At 40.9% G+C, this 26680-nt stretch overlaps 2 long non-coding RNA genes across 3 annotated transcripts; one reads left to right on the top strand and one right to left on the bottom strand.

Moving 5' to 3' along the window:
- The first annotated feature begins 571 nt into the window (after positions 1 to 571).
- Positions 572 to 12687, top strand: LOC138975290 (uncharacterized). The gene is made up of 3 exons (XR_011458607.1): positions 572 to 1196; positions 1783 to 1946; positions 12587 to 12687. It is a non-coding gene; the product is annotated as an uncharacterized lncRNA (long non-coding RNA).
- On the bottom strand, positions 2471 to 14987 carry LOC138975289 (uncharacterized). Of its 2 annotated transcripts, XR_011458606.1 has the most exons (4): positions 14652 to 14987; positions 13403 to 13577; positions 11969 to 12969; positions 2471 to 4165 (listed from the first exon to the last, which is right to left on the bottom strand). It is a non-coding gene; the product is annotated as an uncharacterized lncRNA (long non-coding RNA). The 2 variants fall into 2 exon arrangements; XR_011458605.1 differs by lacking the exon at positions 14652 to 14987 and having other exon boundaries at positions 13403 to 13872.
- Positions 14988 to 26680: the final 11693 nt, after the last annotated feature.

The raw sequence follows: 26680 nt of genomic DNA, 5'->3' as shown, positions 1-26680 counted from the left end.
CTTTCACGGATCAGTGCTGGAGTTGCGTACCTTATCTTTTTCCACCACGAGATCAGTGTTTATAATTTCCGCTCTCTCTGTTTCTTTCTACTACCTCAGTGTGTGTGTGAGTGTGTGTGAGTGTGTGTGTGTGTGTGTGTGTGTGTGTGTGTGTTGTGTGTGTGGTCAGTGTGTGTGTGTGTGTGTGTGTGTGAGTGTGTGTGTGTGTGTGCATGTGTGTGTTCAGTGTGTGTGTGTGTGGTCAGTGTGTGTGTGTGTGTGTAACGTGACCTAAAAGGTCTTCGAGATGAATACGAGCGTATGGGACATGCCTTACAGCAACAACAACAAAAATGACCATGATAAATCATATTTTGTTGTTGTTGTTGTTACAGATGTTCGTGTATATGTTATCAATGTGCTTAATTTAAACGTATCCTTTTCAACAAAATGTCAGTGCTACAAATAAACACAAGCAAGAAATTGAATTTTAAAGCAAACAAATTGAGACAAGACAAACATTACACAATGAGGCATGTTTTATTTTGTGACCAAAAACAGTATCACAAAGTCTCCTTTCCAGACAAAGTCCAAGGTTTTTAAATATGCCCAAAAACTTGAAAATCGAATGCCAAATGTTACAAACATCTCTGGAAAAATATTTTAAAAATTGAAAAAAAATTGTTGTTGTTGTAGTTGAAGATTTAGTGTTGCGGGGCTAACCAAGACAAGTCGCCTGGGGTCAAGTAGTGGTCACGTGGTTTTCGGTGCACTGTGACGTCGGTGCACTGTGACGTCACAAGTTATTGTGTTGATTCTACCACTAGTACCAGCTTGATTTTCACACAGAAAAGTCACCACTGTATGCCCAAAAAGAATGCCTCGGTGGAGAGCAGCCGCAAACTGCAACAACTCGTCAATGTCCCCAGGCATTTCATAGCACACTTTCCTTCATAAAACTAGTCTCTTGTGGAAATGGAAGAGATGTGTGCAGCACAAGCGTGCAAATTTCAAAGTGTCGGGCACTTTCTGGACACAGATTTCGCCATTTTTCTGCAGCACAAAAGTTGGCGTTTCATCCCTGAAACAAATGTTTTGACCCCTGGCAGTGTCTTCCCTTCATAAAAGTCCGGAGAGGGCAGTATTACGACGAGCCATCGAAACTCCGAGGCGACATACGAACAGCGGATTATCTCACAAGAAGGAATGCGTTGAAGGTCAGAGTACATGCTTTTATTTTCATGCATAGGTAAACATTGTTTTGCTGCGCAGCGAATACGAATTGGTGCAGAACAGTGTGTCTGGGTCCAGCTGATATTCGCTGGAGTACAGATGCGCCACAGGCTAGATCTACAGAGTTACAACTTACAGAACGGTCTGAGCTGAGCTAAGAGTAAGAGTAAAAAGTAGTCAGGGTTGTGGACACGTAAGACAATGCGTGTGTCACGTTATCTATTCTATTCAGTCGCAAACTATCCGCTGATATCAATTCATGAAATTGGCAGCGTTTGCTGGAATCATGGTTTAATGCTATTTTTACCAGATCTAAACTTTTGGTGGATGTGCAACCGGTAAGGTAAACAGACACCTGCATGCTAGAGACAAGAAGATTACGAATTGTGCAGGTAATTAATCTTTCTGCATTGAATGAGAGACGCAAAACCAGTCTAATTGCTACAACATGGATACACATCCAGACGACTTCCAGAGGGTGTCTAAATGTTCAGTGTACTGTATAGATCAGAAGCATACTTTCGAATTGATTTATACTCACACTCATTTTCTCTCTTCTTTTACTTCCAGACCTTTCATCATCACTCACGGCCACTGGTCAGAACAGGTCACTAGACACTGACACCGTGACCATTCCAGATTTCCCGGTTCTCCGTGATCACAACGCAACTGTTGACCAGTCCTGTTCCTACCGTCCAGAATCACCACAGGAGAAAACCAACGTGCCATTCATCGTAAGATTTTTGTTTTGTTTTGAAAATTAGTGCCTTATTCTAGCTTTGCAAAAAAACGAGAAAGTGTCTTTGACAGATACCATCCAAATAATACATTATGAAAACAAGTACAAGTTCATTTCTACTCATGTTAATCGTTTATGCTTTCTGTGCTGAGCGACATATGGATTGAATTTCTTTCGTAACTCACCTCCCGTCAACCTGCAAAACTATATCTGTCGAAGTAGTTTCAAATAAAGTTAGTATGCTTCCGAATAAAAAATATAAAAAAAGGGTATTTTCTGAAATTTTTAATTATAGACCAAAACAAAACATTCACAAGTATGTTGTTGACCTGATGGTCTTTATGGTAGACAGCAAGAGTTGCATGTTCAAGAAGTTTAAGCAGTACATTTGAAAGAGCAAGGTAATTTAAGGTGGTATAATTTTAATGGTAGGTTCCACTGTATAAAGGCGACATGGAGGGTATCTTTGACGGACTCATTCAACATTCATACCCATGCACATCACCTCAAACACATAAGCTTTGTTCTTGAGTCAAATTTATTGGCTTCATAAATATTGTGAATTTGTGTCCGTTTGCAGATTGGCTTATCTATGAATTTTTTCGAAAATATCTTGCGATCTACGTAGGCATAATGTAACACGTGAAGAAGAACATAAAAAGTTCGTCAAAAGGAATCTAATTTGCATTTCAACCCATTTGCCTTCCTTATTGTTAATTTTTTCTTCATAAAGACTACTTGAAATAAACAAAATGTTTAACCATTTCAAGGCCTCTGAACACGTTTAAAAAAAATGCAGGTCTTTGCTCACTATATCAGATCTGCCAAGGCTCAGTTTACACAGGAAAAATCATCTGTCGACTTGAACACATACCAATAATCAACAGCCTCACTGCTTCTTGGAGCTGGATTTTGTGTGTGGAATGAATTACACATGTGGCGTTTTAGAATATAATTCACTAGAATGAATACCCGCTTCGCCGGGTAGCCGGCTTCGCCGGGAAGAAGTACTTAGAGCCGTACGCCGGCTTCGCCGGGTCCGAACAATGGACCCGCCAAGCTTAGGTCCCTCCCAGATTCGTGGAATGGGAACAGCACGAAAATGATTCAGTGGCCATAATGCCATTCCTGACCATATCGAGTCCCATCCTTGTCGACGAATGTAACCGTGTTAATCACCTTTGGAGGCGAACTCCACTCAAACAGGACTGAGCAAGTTAGAGCTTCTCAAAGGAAGGCCAGTACATAAAATTACACAAAAGCCGCCAGACCACATCACAAACAGAACTGAACAATGCACAGGTGTTGCTCACATAGAGACACACACACACACACACACACACACACACAAAAACACAGAGAAGCCGTATCTATAGAGAGATAGATGACAGTGTATTTTTCGCGTGGCTATAAATTGATTCGACCTTTGCACTTTGACAGTGAGGATAATTTACGGGTCCAATTCACTGCGTTGACCTTCTAAAAATAGTAACAGTAACAGAACGCCGGGAATATCCGAAGACGCTCCACTCACACTATATAGTGCACCATACGAAGGAAGGGAGGTAAACGCTGAAAACCTGGAGAAGATGAGAAGATAAGGAAGAGTTACTTATAATGGTGAAATGAACACAAAAACCAAAATCATTTCAGCGCTGCGCGCTGAGAGCACGTGTTGAAATATCTCATCGATGATATTGTGTCCGGGGTGTAGCTGAATACGGTGTCCAAATTTGAAAAAGATCCACCGAGAACTTTGGCTTTGGTGTGTCGGTATGGGGGCCCGGGTAGCTGAGGTGGAACCAAAATAGCTGAGGTTGAACCAAAATCGGTTCAGCGCTGCGCGCTGAGAGCACGTGTTGAAATATCGACCAGGTTGTGTCGTGTCCCGGGTCTACCTGAATATGCCCACCAAATTTGAAGCAGATCCATCGAGAACTTTGGCCGTGCATGGCGAATACACAAATACACAAACACACAGATACACAAACACACAGACACAAGTCGTATATATATATAGATAGATAGAAGATAGAAGATGTACATTCGTGCAGAAAGGCTTTAATTTAATAATTAGGTCTTCGTGATGTTCTCTTAAAATAACTAACATGTGTTCCCTTTACCGGGCGTCTGAACCAGTTTTGTGAATATGCAGGTTAAACTCGTGCTTTTTCTGTGTTATCAGTGTATTTCTCATCCAGGCATGGTTGCGTCCTCTTAAGGTGTTACGAGTGTGTTCGGGTTGCGGTTCTTGCTCATGTTTATACTCACTGAGTTACTTCCCTTGGATCTGGATCTGGATCTGGATCTGGATAACCCGCCTGGGTTGGTGGTTTGCGGGTGCGAATGCGTATACGCACGGTTCAGTGTGCTTTCGCGAAAGGGTGTGTCATATGCACGGCTAGAACTAAGATACTTCTTGATTTCAGTAAATAGTTTCATTACATGTCAACTAGTTCGTTTTTAAATGATTTTTTAGAGATCGCCAAATGGTATTGTGTGAATAACATCATTCGATCGATTGTACGCACGGCGCCGTGCTTCTAGTAGCTCAGTCCATTCCTTCTTTCCGGTGTGAAAACAGACGTGTTTCTGGCGAAAGAATCGGCGTTTTCAACTCGCCATATCTTCATATTCATTCGGACTAGAACAACGAAATATAAATTTCTTGTAAAAAAAATCCCGAGCCTTGCGACTCTGGTAGTCATTTTCTTACGCGAAGCGGCCTTTGGTAGGTACGACAGTTTTAGTCACCCAAGTATATATCTAAAACGCACGTGGACGAGTTTTCAATGGCGTATTTGAAGTCTGTGAATGTTGTGATTACAAATCATTTCGGGGCACCCCTCAGTCTATACGTACAGACAAACAAATTGCATGGAACGAAAGTTGAGAGGCTGGACTGTAAGTTGTTGTTTTGACTTCTACAAATCTCGCAGGTCTTTTATGCAAAACAGACTCAAAATTGCATTGTTCACGCAAGTGTAGATGACGAGACTATCGAAGGAATGGAATACACTTGCCTATACAGATATAATAGACAGACACTGTCTATTTATATCTATGACTTACCCTAGCCCATATGTTAGAATAAAGAACATACTTTGCTCTTTTGAATGATGTATGATTTGGCACTGTACACAGGATTTTAGACCTGCCCCCGAAGTGATTTTTCCATAAACCCGTCAAAAAGCTCACTCTGTTTTGGCCGTAAAAAGCGCCCAAATGAAGTCAATTTCTAACCTGTGTCGTGTGTTCGAAGGAGTACATCTCAGCGATGCCATTGCCTTGCAACCTCAAAGAAATATATTTTAATAACCCGCTAAATGAACGGTTTTTTAGTGTGAAATAAAAGCCGGAGATTTGCTTCGTTTCTTTGCTGCGACACAAAACCAAAACCAACTATAGATCTGCGGTGACATTATGAGTTCGTTTTCGACATTGCAGTGAAGTTGCGTGGATCTTCGACGATTCCCGTTCGGTTTAATGTGGATAGAGCTTTGATTGAATGTAACTGCTTTGAAAAGTTACAACATGAGTCCTTGGGATCGATGTTTTTCGGTAAACTTCTTCGTATCTTTGACTTTACTTTTGACTTGAACAGATCCAGATCGACTGGGGCTGTTGATCGCCTACACAGATCTATATGAAGTTGACTCGACACGGCGAACCGCCGAATCCGTGCCCTCTCGTCGGTCCTAGATCTACCCCCAAATCCCTTACCAGCCTCAGACCCCACCTCACCATTCTAACCTCACTGGCGTACTATGTGTGATTATCCCTTCCTCATGAAAGAGAAAGTGGAGAAAGGGGAAAAATGAAGAAATGTTTTTTGTTTGACAAATTTTTCGAAGTCCAAAAAAGATGAGAAATATTCATAACAAATTCAGTTTTGGGTCTTTTTCAAATATGTTTGATGCATCTTTTCTGTGACCATTGTGGCTATGCACTGACACACAAATAAGTGGAGAAAAGGGAGAAATGAAGATTTTTTCTCACTGCACAACAGTCAGGGATTAGGGTTACATGTTTACATGTACATTGTCAAGAGGTCAAAACAAATTTTAAAAGCTGTTGAACACTGCACTAGTGTTGCTCTAATCAAGGCGAGTCTGGAACAATAGGTCCACCCCACCAAAAAGTGAACATGGAATTAGTTATGATTTTTGAGTCACTTGAGAAAAAGTGACTCTATGTAATCGGTCAGTGTTAGTCTGTCCGGCCGGCCGGCCGGCCGTCCGTAGACACCACCTTAACGTTGGACTTTTCTCGGAAACTATCAAAGCGATCGGGCTCATATTTTGTTTAGTCGTGACCTCCAATGACCTCTACACTTTAACGATGGTTTCGTTGACCTTTGACCTTTTTCAAGGTCACAGGTCAGCGTCAAAGGAAAAATTAGACATTTTATATCTTTGACAAAGTTCATCGGATGTGATTGAAACTTTGTAGGATTATTCTTTACATCAAAGTATTTACATCTGTAGCCTTTTACGAACGTTATCAGAAAAACAAGGGAGATAACTAGCCTTTTCTGTTCGGCAACACACAACTTAACGTTGGGCTTTTCTCGGAAACTATAAAAGTGACCGGGCTCAAATTTTATGTGAACGTGACTCATTGTGTTGTGAATAGCAATTTCTTCCTGTCCATCTGATGCCTCATATAATATTCAGAACTGCGAAAGTGACTCGATCGAGCGTTTGCTCTTCTTGTTTGGCTTGGGTACGGCCAAGTGAACAAGGTAGGAAAGGTTAGAAATAGTCATAACAAGTTCACTTTTGGGTCTTTTTCAAATCTGTTTGCTGCATCTTTTCTGTGACCATTGTGGCTATGCACTGACACTCAAAAAGGTGGAGAAAGGGGAAAAAATGAAGATTTTATTCTTACTACACAACAGTCAGGGATAGTCAGGGATTGTTGACATGTACATTGTCAAGAGGTCAAAACAAATTTTAAAAGCTGTTGGACACTGCACTAGTGTTGCTCTAATCAAGGCGAGTCTGGAACAATAGGTCCACCCCACCAAAAAGTCAACATGGAATTAGTTATGATTTTTTTTGCCTTTTTGCTTGGGTACGGCCAAGTCAAAAAGGTGAGAGGGGTTACAAATAGTCATAACAAGTTCAGTTTGGGGTCTTTTTCAAATCTGTTTGCTGCATCTTGTCTGTGACCATTGTGGCTATGCACTGACAATCAAAAAAGTGAAGAAGGGAAAAATGAAGATTTTGGGTGTTGTTTTTTTTGGGACAAATTTTGAAGAAGGGAAAAGTGAAGATTTTGGGTGTTGGTTTTTTTTGGACAAAAAAGATGAGAAATATTCATAACAAATTCAGTTTTGGGTCTTTTTCAAATCTGTTTGATGCATCTTTTCTGTGACCATTGTGGCTATGCAATGACACACAAAAAAGTGGAGAAAGGGGAGAAATGAAGATTTTTTCTTACTGCACAACAGTCAGGGATTAGGGTTACATGTTTACATGTACATTGTCAAGAGGTCAAAACAAATTTTAAAAGCTGTTGAACACTGCACTAGTGTTGCTCTAATCAAGGCGAGTCTGGAACAATAGGTCCACCCCACCAAAAAGTGAACATGGAATTAGTTATGATTTTTTGGCTTGGGTACGGCCAAGTGAACAAGGTAGGAAAGGTTAGAAATAGTCATAACAAGTTCACTTTTGGGTCTTTTTCAAATCTGTTTGCTGCATCTTTTCTGTGACCATTGTGGCTATGCACTGACACTCAAAAAGGTGGAGAAAGGGGAAAAATGAAGATTTTTTTCTTACTACACAACAGTCAGGGATAGTCAGGGATTGTTGACATGTACATTGTCAAGAGGTCAAAACAAATTTTAAAAGCTGTTGGACACTGCACTAGTGTTGCTCTAATCAAGGCGAGTCTGGAACAATAGGTCCACCCCACCAAAAAGTGAACATGGAATTAGTTATGATTTTTGACTCACATGCGAAGCAAAAGTGAGTCTATGTACTCACCCGAGTCCGTCCGTCCGTCCGTCCGGACGTCCGGACGTCCGTCCGTCCGTCCGAAAAACTTTAACGTTGGATATTTCTTGGACACTATTCAGTCTATCAGTACCAAATTTGGCAAGATGGTGTATGATGACAAGGCCCCAAAAAACATACATAGCATCTTGACCTTGCTTCAAGGTCAAGGTCGCAGGGGCCATAAATGTTGCCTAAAAAACAGCTATTTTTCACATTTTTCACATTTTCTCTGAAGTTTTTGAGATTGAATACCTCACCTATATATGATATATAGGGCAAAGTAAGCCCCATCTTTTGATACCAGTTTGGTTTACCTTGCTTCAAGGTCAAGGTCACAGGAGCTCTTCAAAGTTGGATTGTATACATATTTTGAAGTGACCTTGACCCTGAACTATGGAAGATAACTGTTTCAAACTTAAAAATTATGTGGGGCACATGTTATGCTTTCATCATGAGACACATTTGGTCACATATGATCAAGGTCAAGGTCCCTTTGACCCTTATGAAATGTGACCAAAATAAGGTAGTGAACCACTAAAAGTGACCATATCTCATGGTAGAAAGAGCCAATAAGCACCATTGTACTTCCTATGTCTTGAATTAACAGCTTTGTGTTGCATGACCTTGGATGACCTTGACCTTGGGTCAATGTCACATGTATTTTGGTAGGAAAAATGTGTAAAGCAGTTCTTAGTGTATGATGTCATTGCTAGGTTTAGGTCAAGCATGTGAGTCGTATGGGCTTTGCCCTTCTTGTTTGGCTTGGGTACAGCCAAGTGAACAAGGTAGGAAAGGTTAGAAATAGTCATAACAAGTTCACTTTTGGGTCTTTTTCAAATCTGTTTGCTGCATCTTTTCTGTGACCATTGTGGCTATGCACTGACACTCAAAAAGGTGGAGAAAGGTGAAAAATGAAGATTTTTTTCTTACTACACAATAGTCAGGGATTGTTGACATGTACATTGTCAAGAGGTCAAAACAAATTTTAAAAGCTGTCGGACACTGCACTAGTGTTGCTCTAATCAAGGCGAGTCTGGAACAATAGGTCCACCCCACCAAAAAGTGAACATGGAATTAGTTATGATTTTTTGGCTTGGGTACAGCCAAGTGAACAAGGTAGGAAAGGTTAGAAATAGTCATAACAAGTTCACTTTTGGGTCTTTTTCAAATCTGTTTGCTGCATCTTTTCTGTGACCATTGTGGCTATGCACTGACACACAAATAAGTGGAGAAAAGGGAGAAATGAAGATTTTTTCTCACTACACAACAGTCAGGGATTGTTGACATGTACATTGTCAAGAGGTCAAAACAAATGTTAAAAGATGTTGGACACTGCACTAGTGTTGCTCTCATCAAGGCGAGTCTGGAACAATAGGTCCACCCCACCAAAAATCAACATGGAATTAGTTATGATTTTTTTTGCCATTTTGCTTGGGTACGGCCAAGTCAAAAAGGTGAGAGGGGTTACAAATAGTCATAACAAGTTCAGTTTGGGGTCTTTTTCAAATCTGTTTGCTGCATCTTGTCTGTGACCATTGTGGCTATGCACTCAAAGTCAAAAAAGTGCAGAAAGGTGACAAATGAAGATTTTTCCTTCTTTCAAGACAATGTGTGATTTGGCACATTTTGCCTCAGTCTTTATCAAGAGCCTGTCTAACCCACTTTGAAGCTGTTAGAGACTGCAGTAGTGTTCCTTACATCAAGGCGAGTGCACAATGGTGCATTTCGAACCCCCCCCCCCTAATGTTCACTTTAATATCAATAAATCAATAGATATTCAGTCACAGTTTAACTAACTCATTCACCCTCATCACTCACTCATCCATCCATCACAACAACACTGTTTGATGCACAAACTGCCTGCCTTCCGCACTGGGAAGCCGCTTCGCTTCGCAACAACAACAACACTGAAAACTCGTGTCACACGTGTGCTTGTTTCTTCCGACTAATATCAATTTTGGAGAAAAAAAAAGGACAAAACTGGATGAAAAATTCTACGGCCCCAGCAATCTCATTACTCTGAAAGGGGAACCGGAAGTGGCTGGTCCTCAGGTTTCAAAGTTGACCGATATTCCCACTAAAGTGACCTAGATCCAAAGCCAGCCATCCATTAGAATGTAGGTCCGTGCTCCCACAGTCCAATGCCGCGAATTGTTGTTACAGCCCCTGACTTTTTTATGTACGGAATCCGGTAGTCTTTTTGTTGTTGTTAAATAATTATATTGCCAAACGTTATGACATTTTGAGATAATTGAACAAGTTTCAATACACATTGGCTGAGCACCTGTGTGCTCAAAGGAAATGTCGCTTGTTTTTATCAAAAACTAATTTTCAATGGTCATTCGTGCAAACCGTCACACAAACATGCGTGCCTCTGTGTCTCTGTGAGTATGCGTGTGGCTGCTTTCATAGTTAGGGTGCAGGCGTTTTAATCATTTACCCCACACCAAAAGCCCCCCCCCCACACCACCAACCCCCACACACACACACACACACACACACCCCGATACCTGTCAAATTCCCTCAGAATGCATGAACAATTCCGTTACCTCAGATCATCACCAGGAAAAATTCCTCCGCATCCAAAATATCAGGACTTTAGATATCAGATACCGACTTTATGTAATGCGCTTCAAAATCATATTCGCAGAGAGAGAGAGAGAGAGAGAGAGAGAGAGAGAGAGAGAGAGAGAGAGAGAGAGAGAGAGAGAGAGAGAGAGAGAAAGAGATGGACACGAAGAAGGGAAGCTACAATCGCCCCAGGCCATATATATATTATATATACGTGTGTGTGTGTTTGTGTGTGTGGTGTGCGATTCATAGAAATTTACTGGACAGATCTTCATGAAACTTTGCACACAAATGTTCCGACCCCCAACCCTTCACCCTGATTCAAACTCATGTATCACAAGTCCAGCGCTCCCAAATTATTTCTTTTTATCATTTTTGTCAGTCAAGATAATGGGGGTGGGGTTGGTACGGGAATAATTGTGAAGCAGACAATAAGGCAACAACTTATTTTGTTTACAGGTATTGTATATGTATACAGTGAACTTAGCTGTGTTCAAGTTTAGTTATGTTTCTGTCGAGCGAATTTTTTTTAAATACGTTTTTACTACTAAAGGAGTGATAATTTTATGTGTACGCCCTCGAGAAACCTCGATCATTTTCTGAAAATGCACGTTGATAAGTACCGTTTTATGATAAAGTTATACTCTCCATTCATTTATATACACAAACTAATGTTTCATTTATTATTTGTAGAGCTAAATATGTCAGTCGGGATCATGTTAAGAATCGCAGTGTTTTTCGCAAAATCGTACTTGACAACCCCCAGTAAAAAAATTCAAAAAAAAAAGTTAATACGTCGACCCCCTTTTTTCTTTGCACAGATGTGTCCATATTGCTTAAAGGAACCTGTGCACAAAATGTGTAATGTTTCTTTCACGCGATTTGAACACACAAGTAACCCCTTAAGAATCGCAGTGTTTTTCGCAAAATCGTACTTGACAACCCCCGGTAAAAAAATTCTAAAAAAAAAAGTAATACGTCGACCACCTTTTTTCTTTGCACAGATGTGTCCATATTGCTTAGAGGAACCTGTGCACAAAATGTGTAATGTTTCTTTCACGCGAATTTTTTTTAAATACGTTTTTACTACTAAAGGAGTGATAATTTTATGTGTACGCCCTCGATAAACCTCGATCATTTTCTGAAAATGCACGTTGATAAGTACCGTTTTATGATAAAGTTATACTCTCCATTCATTTATATACACAAACTAATGTCTCATTTATTATTTGTAGAGCTAAATATGTCAGTTGGGATCATGTTAAAAATCGCAGTGTTTTTCGCAAAATCGTACTTGACAACCCCCAGTAAAAAAATTCTAAAAAAAAAGTTAATACGTCGACCCCCTTTTTTCTTTGCACAGATGTGTCCATATTGCTTAAAGGAACCTGTGCACAAAATGTGTAATGTTTCTTTCACGCGATTTGAACACACAAGTAACCCCTTAAATGGACAGCCCTTCCCGTGTAAACGATTGAGTTCAAAATCTCAAATCTTACCAGGCTTTTACATGGGATATGGCCATCCTTCCGTTTTGAAAAATACCAGAACTGAACACTCTGTATGGGAATGTAGAATTTTATGAATTAATTTCTTTAACGCCACACGTGTAAAACATTCCCTAAAGAAATCCCGGCAGCTCCAAAAACCAGTCAGGATGTTTATTCCTGGTATATGTTCAAGTCAAGAGATTTTTTTCTGTAAAAGTCTTCGCAGATCTGTGTAGTGAGCAATCCTGTTTTGAAAAAGGACGTGCCTTTAGACGGTTTGATTGTTGAGATACCTGGTGGCAATGACCGCACGGGTGGCAAGAGGTAGTAATGCACAGATGACAACAAACCGACCTGCATTTAAAAAAACAGGTAGGAGGCCTTGATAGGGGGAAACATTTTGTTAATTTTCAGAATATTTATGAAGAAATAATGAACGAGAAGAAAGTCTGGCCTTGAAGTAAATGCAAATTAAACTATGTATACTTTTGACAAACTTTTTCTGTTCTTATTCACATGTTAAAATGTGTGCAGAGATCGTTAGTTACTTCCAAACAACCATGTTTCAGGCAACAGGCAAACGGACAATACTGGACACAGGCTATGCTGACCGGCTCATGGACTGACTACCTGATGCAGGAGTAGACCAACAGTGGAAAAACTCTGGAACAAAATGTTGCAGAATGTGAACCATGTACCGGACCACGTGACAACCCAGTATCATCTTCAAACCATGTAGGAATCTGTTCAACACAGTCACACGATTTGTAAAAGTATATTTCAGCCTTCTGTAGCTCAGGGAGTTTGAACCCCACTCTTCATCCGTTTGGGAAAGTATTTCTGATCGTTTTGACTGCACAGGTTGGTAATGGTACTCTGATGCTTCTGCCGAGAAACCCCACTCGCTAGCGCACCAGCTGCCTGTTATGGGTAAGCGACGTGCCTGTATTTCCTGCAAAGCAAGACAGAATAAAACAGCAGCTTAGTTTGAGCTTTTAAGACATTCGTACCAGAGAAAACGTGTACGTGTTTGTTTGGAGAGGGTGGATAGAATCATAAGACACGTTGTGTCTATGTGACGTAGAGCAGGTTTTCAAATTCATGCTGAAGCACTGTGTGATCACTATTTTTTTGGGCATATATCTTACCTTGATTTCAGATAGACTGGGAACCGAAATGAGGATGTTTACATGAATAAACTATGCTGATATGTATGTGTTTAGAAATAAAGAATAGTTTTAATGATATATATGATGGTGTTTTGTTTTTAACCCAATGTGATATTTTTGTATTTGAAAACAAATTGTACACTCTGTTGTCAATTTTACTTTCAGATAAATAAATCTATCATAATGGAAATCATCTGTTTGTGTTGTGTTACTTACCCATTTTGATCAATGTTGAGTCGTCCATATTCCTGTGTGTACGCATAGTATGCAGTTTGAAGGTAGTAGATGTCCGAGCAAACATAGGAGGATGTGCTGTTAGGCTGTCTATCTCCTCATCCAGGTTTTCCAGATATTTGAATTTCGTTCCCTCTTGGAGTTTCTGCACTGACACCTGATAAGCAAAATACACGTATCACTCTGTGATCATGGCAACATGTATCATCTGTATGCCCCGTTCAAAAATTACCTTGAGATTCTAAGGTATACACAGAAATTGCACTGGATCACAAAAACAACACGAACAGTAGTACATGTAATGTATATATTCAGTTTAAAAATTCATGCAATGAGAGTCAATAACCCGATTTAACCCCAGGTAGATTCAGGGTCCCACTGACTGAATCTCATATGGTTGCTTTTCGGCACACACCACACATTTTTAATGGGACTGTGAGGTTTTGTTAATACAGTAACATAATATAGTAGCAACGTACTGTCTGTTTGTGACGTTTGAGAATACCGATCTATGCACTAACGCATTGTCTTTTTGTAGTGTGACTGTCCGACATTGCGTACTCCTAAAAATCAATGATCAAAAAGTTTGAACTGCTGTAATCGTGTTTCAGCATATGTCTGACAGTGCTTATTTGCTTCCAAAACGGCTTGCGATATCACTAGCCATCAGCGTTTCGCCACTGCTCAGAAAATCTTATGATTTCAGATCTAGTTTGAGATCGGAAATCACGTGTGCTCGTTTAAAAAACTAAATTCATTTATTACTTCCCTTTGACCGTTTCGCAAGAAAAATGTCAGGATCACTATTAGTCATTAGCACATGAAAGCAGCCCACCGCCATTTCAAAAAAGTTTCACTGTTTAGTGGTGTCGATGTCATGCAGTGTCTTACTGTCGCAAATAAAAATACCAGGATAATTGCAGTTTTGTCCGCAAGAAACAGACTTTGCGCAATGTTAACTTGCTGTCTACATGTTTTGTTGTGTGACTGAAAAAAAGAGAAAATAAGGATAGTCGCGTGTGAACATCACTGTGGAAACATTTATTCTAAACTGGGCAGTTCAAGGACGAAATCCTTGATTAAAGATAGGAAAATAAACAACACCAGATGCCTGAAATAATAGCATAAATCAATGATCTTTACATGCTTACAGATCTGTGGAAGCACATAAACTGATCTGTGAAAAACACACCTGACTTCGATCTAGCATGCAACAAAGAGAATCACATACCATTTCGTATTGCCGCGTATGCTGGCTCTGTTTCAAGCAGTTCCTTGTGGCCTCGCCAGCATTTTGACGACGAAGAGGCTCAAACGGGCACGCTAAAACCTCAGGCTGGCTGAAAACCGGTCCGTATTCCACTTGTCTTCCTCGCTGCTTGAGCCGGCCATGTTTGTCGTTCAAGGCTCGTGACGTAGCACACGTATGTGCACAAGGTCATGAGCCAAGACTGCGCGCGCGATGGAACGATTCAGAACAACCAAAAAACGAGTCAAAGTATACTTTTTGGATTTCTGTGTTCATTTTTACACACGCATTTGTGGTTGATGAATTAAGAGGGTCAACATATCAAAAGTGACCCTAAACCTTGGACTTTTCCTTTAACATGACATTAAACAAAATGATATGATATTATTTCTCAATCGAGTGCCACAAGTCTATTTCTTTTCAGTTTTCTTCTTTAACCATGCAGTGTGAATGTGTTATACGACGTAAAGGCATTGTTCTTCCTGAGGGAACAATTCGGCATCTCAGACCTGGTCCGACTTTTACATGGGGCAAAAACAAACCTTCACTTGTTTACATACTAACAATCTGTCAGTATGGTCTAAGGGAAATAACCAATGTCTTGTTAATGAGATTGCTAATGGAATTGCTTCCCTTGCTCTCTCTCTCTCTCTCTCTCTCTCTCTCTCTCTCTCTCTCTCTCTCTCTCTCTCTCTCTCTCTCTCTCTCTCTCTCTCTCTCTCTCTCTGTCATGGCCGCTTGCTAATAAACCCATACCATCGAACACGTGCGTTGTGAGTTTGATATGGTGTCAGAAGTGCCTGACTGCTACTTGTACAAAATGAATATTTTGTGAACATTAATTTTGCAGAGAGCCAATGCGTGTCTATCAATAAAATCGATTCTTAACAAAAAAAAATCAACTCTACACATGTTATTGCAGCTAAGATTAGGCCATAGACCTATATTAGATATAGACCATAGACCTAAATGTAGGTCCCTGATTAGGCTAAGCCTAAAACCTTTATCTTATGTAATAAAGTTCTGATTTCTGAGTTCTGAGCTGCGCAGAACGTATCTGCTCATTAGGGTCATAACTCAGTAGGACAAATGTATCACCTCATCAGCTTTGCTTATGTGCATAAAATATATAACTGATGTATTTTACGATGTAGTAAAGACAGGTTGTAAGACTAGGCTGAGCCTAAACTGCCTATATCCTTATGTATGACAGATTAGTCAGTCCGCCAGTCACTAAAACTATGATAACAAAGAAAGAGGGAGGTCATGGGATATTGACATTTGTCATCATTTTCACGAGATTTCATTCATAACCAAATGGCGAACAAATAAGTAGAGGTTACATGCCGAGTCTCAGTGATTATCAAAAATAATGGTCGAAGTTAGCGGATCATGAAAAATGCGAGCTTCAGCGAGCTTTTTCATGACCGCGAACTGAGACCATTATTTTTGATAATCACTGAGACGAGGTATGTAACCTCTTTATCCCTCCTTTCTTCAGTTATTCAAAGAAAAGAGGAGTTTTTGTGCGAAAGTTTGATCGAATCATATTCACCCAACCAGTCTACCTGCGCAGGCGATCGATTAATGCGCGGTTGTATAGTTCCGTGCAAATCATTCAATTTTGTTAACACTTCTTGTCAGTTTCCATGTTTTGAACTAAAATCAAGTACACAGTTATGTTGTCATTCTGCTGTGGCGGTAAAGGCAGATAGTGTGTGTTCTGTTCATGTTTTGGTATCGCTCAGGAAATGTTCTTTCTTCGAATGTGACTAGCAGACGAAGTTTTACACCCGTGTTCCAACGTTAAAAACTGTATGAAGTTCAGTTTCCTGGGGCAAAATAGTGTATGAAACCGCTGCATGTTCTTTAAGTTGATTAAATGTTTCCAATTGATTGCGTGTGATCTGTTTATAAAATTAAATATTGTTGAAAACTGACCGTCGGATTGCAGTCTTGTCGATGCAGCCGAAATCTGGAAGGGGAACTACTCGTGTCGGTAGACAAAGTATGAGAGTTACTTTTCCTTGGATTCTTGCTAGCGATAAACGATTGTGCACGGCAGATCTGAATTCAGAAAACAACCAAACTCATGGATTTTATATTGAGATTCATGTGTTCAAGCCTGTAGTTGCTGGTTTAAATGCGGCATGGTTGTATTGTTTGCTCCAGAAATGTATATTTTGTACATTAGAGTGTTCTGAACTTTTGAGTCGCAAAAAGTAGATCCACAATGTGTACAGTCTCTACCCATGAGCTATCGAGGATTCAGGCCCGTTGTTGGGTAAGTAATTTTGGTTGTTGGGTATGTTACCGAAAAATAACTAGCCCTTCAAGTTTACAGAGAGAAAGAAGCAGAGGGGGGGATAACAAGGGATACTAGTTATCTAAAAATGAATGTTTGGCAGACTGGCAGAAAGACACTGTGTACACACAGGCACAGATACACCCACACTCACGCCCACACCCACTAGTACGGACACACACACACACACACATACACACACACGCACACACATACACACACAGACACAGATACACCCACACTCACACCCACACACACTAGCACGGACACACACACACACACACACACACACACAGACACAGATACACCCACACTCACGCCCACACCCACACACACTAGCACGGACACACACACACACACACACACACACACACACATACACACACAGACACAGATACACCCACACTCACGCCCACACCCACTAGCACGGACACACATATACACACACACACAGACACTCACGCCCAACGGCTGAACCCACACACACTAGCACGGACACACACACACACACACACACACACACACACATACACACACAGACACAGATACACCCACACTCACGCCCACACCCACTAGCACGTACACACACACACACACACACACACACACGCGCACACCGTGCACATACACACACACAGACACAGATACAACCACACTCACGCCCACACCCACACACACTAGCACGGCCACACACACACACATACACACACGCACACACATACACAGACACACACACACACACACACACACACACACACACACACACGCACTGAAACACACATACGGTGCCAACCAAACTAACGGCAAATAACTTGCTATTGTGAAAATAGTACATTGTCCCCCCCAAAAAAAAATCTTCAACTGATTTGTTATATCATAGACCTATCTAATATAGGTCCCTGGTTATATGCCTTGTGCAACAGTAGTGTTGTACCATGTTGCACATAGTTTTTCAACTTGTCCGAAAGTGGAAAATGTGCTGTGTTTTGATCATGTATGTGACAAAACCACACGTATGTTTGAAGCTGCACCACGCATAGTCTAACTTTTTTGCAATTCATTGTAATCCTATTTGACAACTTCTTCTTCTTCTTCTTCTTGGCGTTCGCAGAGGTTACACAATCAGTCCAGCACTGGTGATAAATGTTGTCGTTTTCTCCAACTCCTGTCGACTGCCGTATAGTTTGGTCTGCAAGGGAGTTGGTGACGGCCACACTTCTTTTCGTTCCTCATCTTAGTAAGGGACATCGCTGTAAGATGTGTTCCGCTGTTTGGTCCTCTTGACCGCAGGCACAGGTTGGTGATGGCGCCAGCTTGAACTTTCGGTTCATGTGAGCATTGAGCCTGTTGTGGCCAGTACGCAGCCTGATGAGGTTGACTTGCTGCTCTCTGGACATTGTGTGGTAGTCATCTCTGTTTGTCCTTGGCCTCATCAATGCCTTGATGATTGTGATTTGACAACAAGAATGTCAAATATTATATTGTTTCAACCGTTCCTTTTGACGGTTTTGAATGTTCCAGATTGGCTCATCTAAGCAATCTCACTCGGCTTTAGGATTGTATTGGGACAATTTGAATTTCGTTGAATTGATCAACGATTAAAACAACCATATACAAAATAAGACACGAATATTTTGACTGGAATGCATTTTAAGGAGATGTTAAGACGAAGACAAAGTGCAGATTAGAACACTTTCACAAGCAAAAGCAAGTGGTACATGACCAGACTGACTTTGAAAAGGGACCAACTGAGAGTCACTGTCCTTTTGACCATTTGAATGTAACAGTTTGATAGAAAATAAAGTGTTGTTTTTGTTATTTGTGTGTGTTAATCTTGCCATGCACATCATGTGGGGCGTTTAATTTCAATATCTACACATTCCATTCAAATCTGTGTGATCCTAACGATGGACATAACAATTCTCCAGTACACCTCCTTGAAATTAAACGGTAGTATAGACATTAGTGTATGCTGTTGAAATATGTGTTTAATTATTGTTATTTGTATTATTATTGTAAACAATTCTTTGTTTTGGGCTTAACACACAAAAAAAGAGTTTGTATATATTTAATGCAGAACTTTTTTTTCTAATAACAGGAACGATCAAACTATTGAAGGACCACAATGGACAACGACGAGTTAACAGAACTGATAATGGACCTGAGGAAACGGGGAAAACGCTACTTTGAGCGAGGGTCAGTTTTCCGCAAGTTGGCAGAGCTTCAGGGCGAAGAGCGGAGAGAAGCTGTGAAGACAGTGAGCAGGCATGTCCGTGACGACAGGACCATCAAGAAACTCCAGTACTGCTGCACCACTGAAGAAATAGAAACAGTCGCCCTGCCAATCCTTCTTGCCAGACGGAAGTGGCTGGGGGTGGGGGCGCTGCTGAGTCTGGTTGGCGAGGACCACCGTCGCTGGGCTGTGGAGGAGGCCAGCAAGCACGCTCCGCAGTTTGTTTTCTGCCATGAAATCATCACGTATTGCCATGACGACCAAGTGGTCCCTGTTCTGACGGAGTTAGTGAGGCGACAGGTGTGGGAGGACGTCACCGTGCTGCTGTGGAGGGAGATAACCGGCACGCTGGGCTGCTGGGCTTCCGGAGACTTCAGGTCGCGGCAACAACACTGCCCACAGCTGTTTGAAATCCTTCACGGGTGTAGGTTTGAGATGGAGGAGTTGAGAAAGATTTCCAAGAGGTCAGATGCAATTATTGAGATTTGCACCACCAGGCTGAGATGTCAGGGAATCATCTGGCTTGACCATTTTGCTGAGCTACTGCTTCGATGTATTTTTGGTGTTGTGCTGAGTGTTCTGAATGACGACGTAAGTGATACCAAAGCAAAAACTATTTCTAAACGTAAGGAAATGGGCCGAAAACTCCTCAGCAATTTTTGCAAGGAAATTATAATATACGTTCAAGACAAGAGCATAGATCAAATATTTGACAGAGTACCCCACAGGCGACTGATGAAAGAGTCAACACGGATGACCTACGAACTCATCCAACTTCACAATGGTATAGATAATTTAGACCTACTAAGCTTTTTAGAAGAATTGGCAAGCTGCTATCATGCGAGCAACAGGAACGCTTCAAGAGATGAAGCGATGGTTCTCGTGCTGGCCACTGTGCCTCTCCCTGCAGACCTGCAAGAGATCGCCCTTCACATCATGCTGGACCAGAAACGATGGGACGTCATCCAGCGAGCCTGTCTGTCGCATGTCTCAGAACAAGTCCGTAGGTCGTTGTTCCTGGCTGCGGTGGAGCAGAGAGAGTGGGGGGTGGTGAAGCAGTGGGCCGACCACTCTCTGTACGATGACCAGCGGGGCTGGGCGCTGGAGGAAGCGTTCGTTGACCGGCAGTGGGACGTCTTAATGCTGCTGGCTGACCACGGGCTGACCAAGACCGAGCTGATGAGGGTCCACTACAAAGTGACCAAGTACGCTGACTGGCCAACGTGCCTGGCCTTGCTGGAGCGAGGAGCGGACATAACTGAGGTGAGACAGCTGCTGGAGGGGGCCGAAGGAGGTAGGAAAAGGTGGAATGACTACACACCGTTACCCTCTCGCGAAAAAGAGTATAAGGCTTGTCTGAACAAACCCTCTCTCTTCTCTGCATTGATATGCTCCTTCAACAGCAGATGACAGTGCCAAAACAAACTGCCCTCTCTTCTTTCTATTGCTATCTGGATTACTCTTCATCGTACATCTTGGCCAACTTCGTATTCCATCAAAATAATATATATATATTTATTCCCCCCTCTGCTTCTTTACCTCTGTAAACTTGTAGGGGTAGTTATTTTTCGATAATGACCCAGCAACCAAACAAATAACGACCCAGCAACAGCCTGAATCCTCGATAGTGCAATGGGTTGAAAAGTTGTTCCGTTTCGGTACTACTTTTTGCGACTGAAAAGTTCCGAACGCTCTAATGTACGAAGTATACATCTCTGGAGCAAACAATACAAACATACCGCATTTAAATTAACAACTACAGGCCTGAACACATGAATCTCCATATAAAATCCATGAGTTCGGTTGTTTTCTGAATCTAGATCTGCCGTGCTCAAACCGTTCATTACAAGCAATTTCCCAAGGCAAGTAACTCATACTTTGTCTAGCGACAAGAGTAGTTCCCCTTCTTTTCACTCAGTTTCTTCGACAACAGACTGCAATCCGACGGTCAGTTTTCAACAATATTTCATTTAATAAACAGATCACACGCAACCAAATGCACACATCTCATCAATTTAAACAACATAAAGCGGTTTCATACACTATTTTCCCCAGAAAACTGAACTTCATACAGTTTTTAACGTTGGAACACGGGTGCAAAAGTTCGTCTGCTAGTCCCATTTGACGAAAAAACATTATCCTAAGCGATACCAAAACATATACAGAACACACAATATCTGCCTTTGCCGCCACAGCAGAATAACAGCATATCTGTGTACTTGATTTTAGTCCAAAATAGGAAAACTGATAAGAAGTGTTAACAGAATGGAATGATTTGCACGGAACCATACAACCGCGCATGAATCGATCGCCTGCGCAGGTTGACTGGTTGAGAGAATAGGATTCGATCAAACTTTCGCAAAAAAAACTCCTCTTTTCTTTGAATAACTGAAGAAAGGATGAATAAAGAGGTTACACACCTCGTCTCAGTGATTATAAAAAATAATGGTCTCAGTTCGCGGTCATGAAAAAGCTCGCTAAAGCTCGCATTTTTCATGATCCGCTAACTTCGACCATTATTTTTAATAATCACTGAGACTCGGCATGTAACCTCTACATATCGAACCCACGACCTCCCGATCACGGGGCGGACGCCTTACCGTCACTAGGCGGGCCAACCGTGCGTTTGTCTCGGTGACTTTGGCATCATCAGCAGAGGAAAAACAGGTCCCTGCCAGACTTGCTTGACATAACCTCATTTACATGATATACACACGTGTGATTTGAACGATTATTATCTCACGACTGAGTGTCTCTCTCACGTGCACGTATGTAGGATAAATATATCATAATCTAGCTATTCTGATGAACACTCGTGGGGGAATTCGGGGGCTGTGATTGGATGGTCTGTTCCGATCATCAAATCATAATGCTACGGAAGTCGGCCATTTTTCTCAATATCCAAAAGCATATTGTCAATAACAAAGACGCATGGTTCCGGTTTACCCACCTGTACCACACGATGTTTCACTGCCGGATCGACAACAGCATACACTGACAACTTGAAATTCTTCTCGGGAATGTTTTTCAGCTTTACAAATGTCGATAGCATGCCCTTTTCTGCTAACTTCCCGATGAAACAGGACTAAACCTATTATTTTCTGTCCCTAAACACCACAAAATGCCCAAAGTCGAAAGATGTAGTACAAACAGGGGAGTACAACGGAACAGCCGTTTTTGTGTGCCTGTGAGCTTAGTTCACAGTTGCCGACTGACACTGATTAACTTTCGCATTCGGCTTTTCTTATCTCGTAACTCCACACTAAATACCCCACTTCCCCTCTGAAGTATTGATGTACAACCCATGGCACTAACATTCATGGAGTCGTTTATAACTGAGGTTGAAAAATTCGCTTCATGACTAGACAAGTATAAATTATGCCATTCACCCAAACTGGAAACGTCGCTGCCGTCTGCTCGCTTTGTACGGATTAGCTGTTCTTTTTTCCTCCCCTTGTTGCATCCTAGTTCTTCAGTTGTTTCTAGTTTTCCGTTGATGTTGTGTTTTGGTCTTCTTCATAAGTAGTCTTGTTCAAAATTAAAAAAACTCAAACTTCTTTTTGTTGTATACGAATGAACTAATAAAAAGCTGTTTAACAGCTGTGTTGTCAAATCGAGTTTTTTTTCCAAAGTCAGTGTGGCGCCTGCGCAAAACTAATGCGCATAAGAAACGGCGTCTGCTGTCAAAACCTGAGATCAACGCATCGACGCAAAAACTGTCATTTTGTAAGTTTGGAACAACAAATAAAGGTCAGAACAGCTATATAATCGCTATTGTATTTTCAGCGTAGCAATAGGGTCCGATATTTAGACTCGAACAAGTATAATGCGACTCGTCTTCGACTCGTCGGCCGTGTCAGTGTGTCAGTGTGTGTGTCTGTGCCTGTGTGTGTGTGAGTGTGTAAAAAAGAAGAAGAGCATGCAGACCACAAAGGTTTACCAGCAAATAATATGTTACACATGTTCGATAGTGCCATACGTTCCCACAAGGAGTGTATTCCGAAAAGTGATCATGGCCGGTTCATCATGTTCCACTCAACATTGGTATGTCTGGGACTGACCTCTCAGTCTCAGTGAAGAACTCAGTCAAGCACACACACACACACACACACACACCGTGCACACACACACACACACTGGTACACACACACTGTGACACGGCGGCACACATACACGCACGACACACACACACACACGCACGGCACACACACACACACACACACACACACACACACACGCAAGAACACTGGCACACACACACACACACACGCGCGGCACGCACGCACCACGCACACTGATTACTGTGACACACGACACAGTGACGTACGAAGTTTTTATTCACCTGTTAATTTAACTGAACTGGTCAGCTTGAAATTGAACAAATATAACACAAAGAATGCTACACGTCAGAAACGTCTCTTTATTTCGTCAAATGGTTACTAATTAACGCATTACAAAAAAACTTTAAAAAAAGACATTCAGAGAGAATGGTTTCTACATTTTAACTCTAGCAACCATTATACATACTGTATAGAGTAATAATTATTGTACTGCTAATTAGGACATCTTATTGTCAACCGATCGTCGCCAAACTTTGTGTCAGGCTTAGGCAAGGTCCCCCGCACACATTGGCCACCATTAAAAACCCATTCAGAGAGAATGGTTTTTAAATTTTAACTCGAGCAGCCCTAATTACTGCTAATAAAGACATGTTAGCCGCAACCGATCGTCGCCAAAGTTTGTGTCAGACTTAGGCCACAAATTGCTCCATTTTTCAGAGGGAACGGCTCGCAAAGGCCCCCTCCCGACTGTGTGAGAGAGAAATAGGAAGGTCACTGTCACTATGAGTTATCGGGCGTCTTCCCCGCAACGTCACTAGTATCTGTGATGGTTGACGGGAGGCTTACTGTGACTTTAAAACATCTTTAATCAAACAGTAATAAGTTTTGTTGATTAATGAGGATCATTTGCGTACTAATTAGGACTCAGTTTTTGCATACTAAAAAGGACTCATGTTTGATTTTTTTAATTTTTTTAATTTTCATTTTAAGGGAGACTATTCACTATTTTTACTGTTTTCATTATAGTTATTTACAGCTAGGTTGCCTCCCTTGGACCACTACCTCGATTTTCCCCATGGACTTCTTGGATTACAAGGTTAGTCTTGTTTTTTGTTGTTTGTTTGTTTGTTTGTTTGTAAGTCAAGGTCATTTTAAGTAGGTTAAGGCTGTTAGAATTTTAAATAGGTCAAGGCTATTGTTGTTGTCATTTGTTGTTGACATTGAAAATAGGTCAGGGTTACGGTTAGGTTTTCGTCTTATTTTGAGCTTATGCACTCTTTTTATCATGGTAAGCTTTTACTTTACTCATTTACGCTTCGATTCATTCACTTTCTAACCGTTGTTCTTGGATATTATCTGCTTTTATAGACATTTTTAGCCTCTGTTAGTAAGTTCTTATTCATGCGAGCTAATTAGTTTTCTTATCACATTTGTTTTGCTGACAGGAGTTGCTTCCCTTTGACCGTTGGCTTCACTTTTTGCACTGTTTTGGACACATTTTCTGCTTACTCTTTCTGTCATTCAATTTAATTCAATTCAATTCAATAAAACTTTATTGTCTGAGTGTAACAAACAGAAATTTGTCTTTTGGCTGGTGAATAAAATCACATAAAAACAACACTCTCAGAAAACATAGGCACATAAAGGTACACAGCAATGCACAAATAACCCAAACACACATATCCATACCCACACTCTCACATTCATCCTCGTACGTACTCTCGTTTATCCTTATAGTCATCAATGCATTATGGTTAATATAATTGCTATTCCTTTTTTTTTTTTTACATTTAGTCAAGTTATGACTAAATGTTTTAACATCGAGGGGGGAATCGAGACGAGGGTCGTGGTGTATGTGAATGTGTGTGTGTGTGTGTGTGTGTGTGTGTGCGTGCGTGCGTGTAGAGCGATTCAGACTAAACTACTGGACCGATCTTTATGAAATTTGACATGAGAGTTCCTGGGTATGATATCCTCAGACATTGTTTTCATTTTTTTGATAAATGTCTTTGATGACGTCATATCCGGCTTTTCGTGAAAGTTGAGGCGGCACTGTCACGCCCTCATTTTTCAACCAAATTGGTTGAAATTTTGGTCAAGTAATCTTCGACAAAGCCCGGACTTCGGTATTGCATTTCAGCTTGGTGGCTTAAAAATTAATTAATGACTTTGGTCATTAAAAATCTGAAAATTGTTAAAAAAATATTTTTTTATCAAACGATCCAAATTTACGTTCATCTTATTCTCCATCATTTGCTGATTCCAAAAACATATAAATATGTTATATTTGGATTAACAACAAGCTCTGAAAATTAAATATATAAAAATTATTATCAATTTTTTTTGTGGAAATCACTTTCATCTTATTCCTTGTCGGTTCCTGATTCCAAAAACATATAGATATGATATGTTTGGATTAAAAACACGCTCAGAAAGTTAAAACGAAGAGAGGTACAGAAAAGCGTGCTATCCTTCTCAGCGCAACGAATACCCCGCTCTTCTTGTCAATTCCACTGGCACTGCCTTTGCCACGGGCGGTGGAGTGACGATGCTACGAGTAGGCTATACGGTCTTGCTGCGTTGCGTTGCGTTCAGTTTCATTCTGTGAGTTCGACAGCTACTTGACTAAATGTTGTATTTTCGCCTTACGCGACTTGTTAAAACTTAGAATAGAATATATATTAAAAAAATTAAAAAAGAGAGATCAATCAATCAATATGAGGCTTATATCGCGCGTATTCCGTGGGTAGGCTACAGTTCGAAGCGCAGGGATTTATTTTTTAATTTTTTTAATTTTTATTTTATGCAATTTATATCGCGCACATATTCAAGGCGCAGGAATTTATTTATGCCGTGTGAGATGAAATTTTTTTTTACACAATACATCACGCATTCACATCGGCCAGCAGATCGCAGCCATTTCGGCACATATCCTACTTTTCACGGCCTATTATTCCAAGTCACACGGGTATTTTGGTGGACATTTTTATCTATGCCTATACAATTTTGCCAGGAAAGACCCTTTTGTCAATCGTGGGATCTTTAACGTGCACACCGCAATGTAGTGTACACAGACAGACAGAGAGAGAGAGAGAGAGAGAGAGAGACTGATTCAAGCCATCCAATTTGAGGGAAAATCTCTTGAAACAAATATCGTGATCAAAAACCGGTCTTTTCAACTTCAGAAGACCTTTGAGAATTGTCACTCTTTTTACATTTACTCAAAAAGTTTTAACATAGAGGGGGAATCGGTGTGTGTGTGTGTGTCTGTCCGTCTGTCTGTCTGTCTGTCTGTCTGTAGAGCGATTGAGAGTAAACTACTGGACCGATCTTAATGAAATTTTACATTAGAAATTCTGGGAATGATATCCCCAGCCTTTTTTTTTCTCGGTAAATGTCTTTGATGACGTCA

This window comes from Littorina saxatilis, linkage group LG9 (genome assembly GCF_037325665.1).
Source record: "Littorina saxatilis isolate snail1 linkage group LG9, US_GU_Lsax_2.0, whole genome shotgun sequence".
Classification (NCBI taxonomy): Eukaryota; Metazoa; Mollusca; class Gastropoda; order Littorinimorpha; family Littorinidae; genus Littorina; species Littorina saxatilis.
The sequence above is the reverse complement of the archived record's forward strand: the minus strand, read 5'-3'. Positions and strand labels throughout refer to the sequence as shown.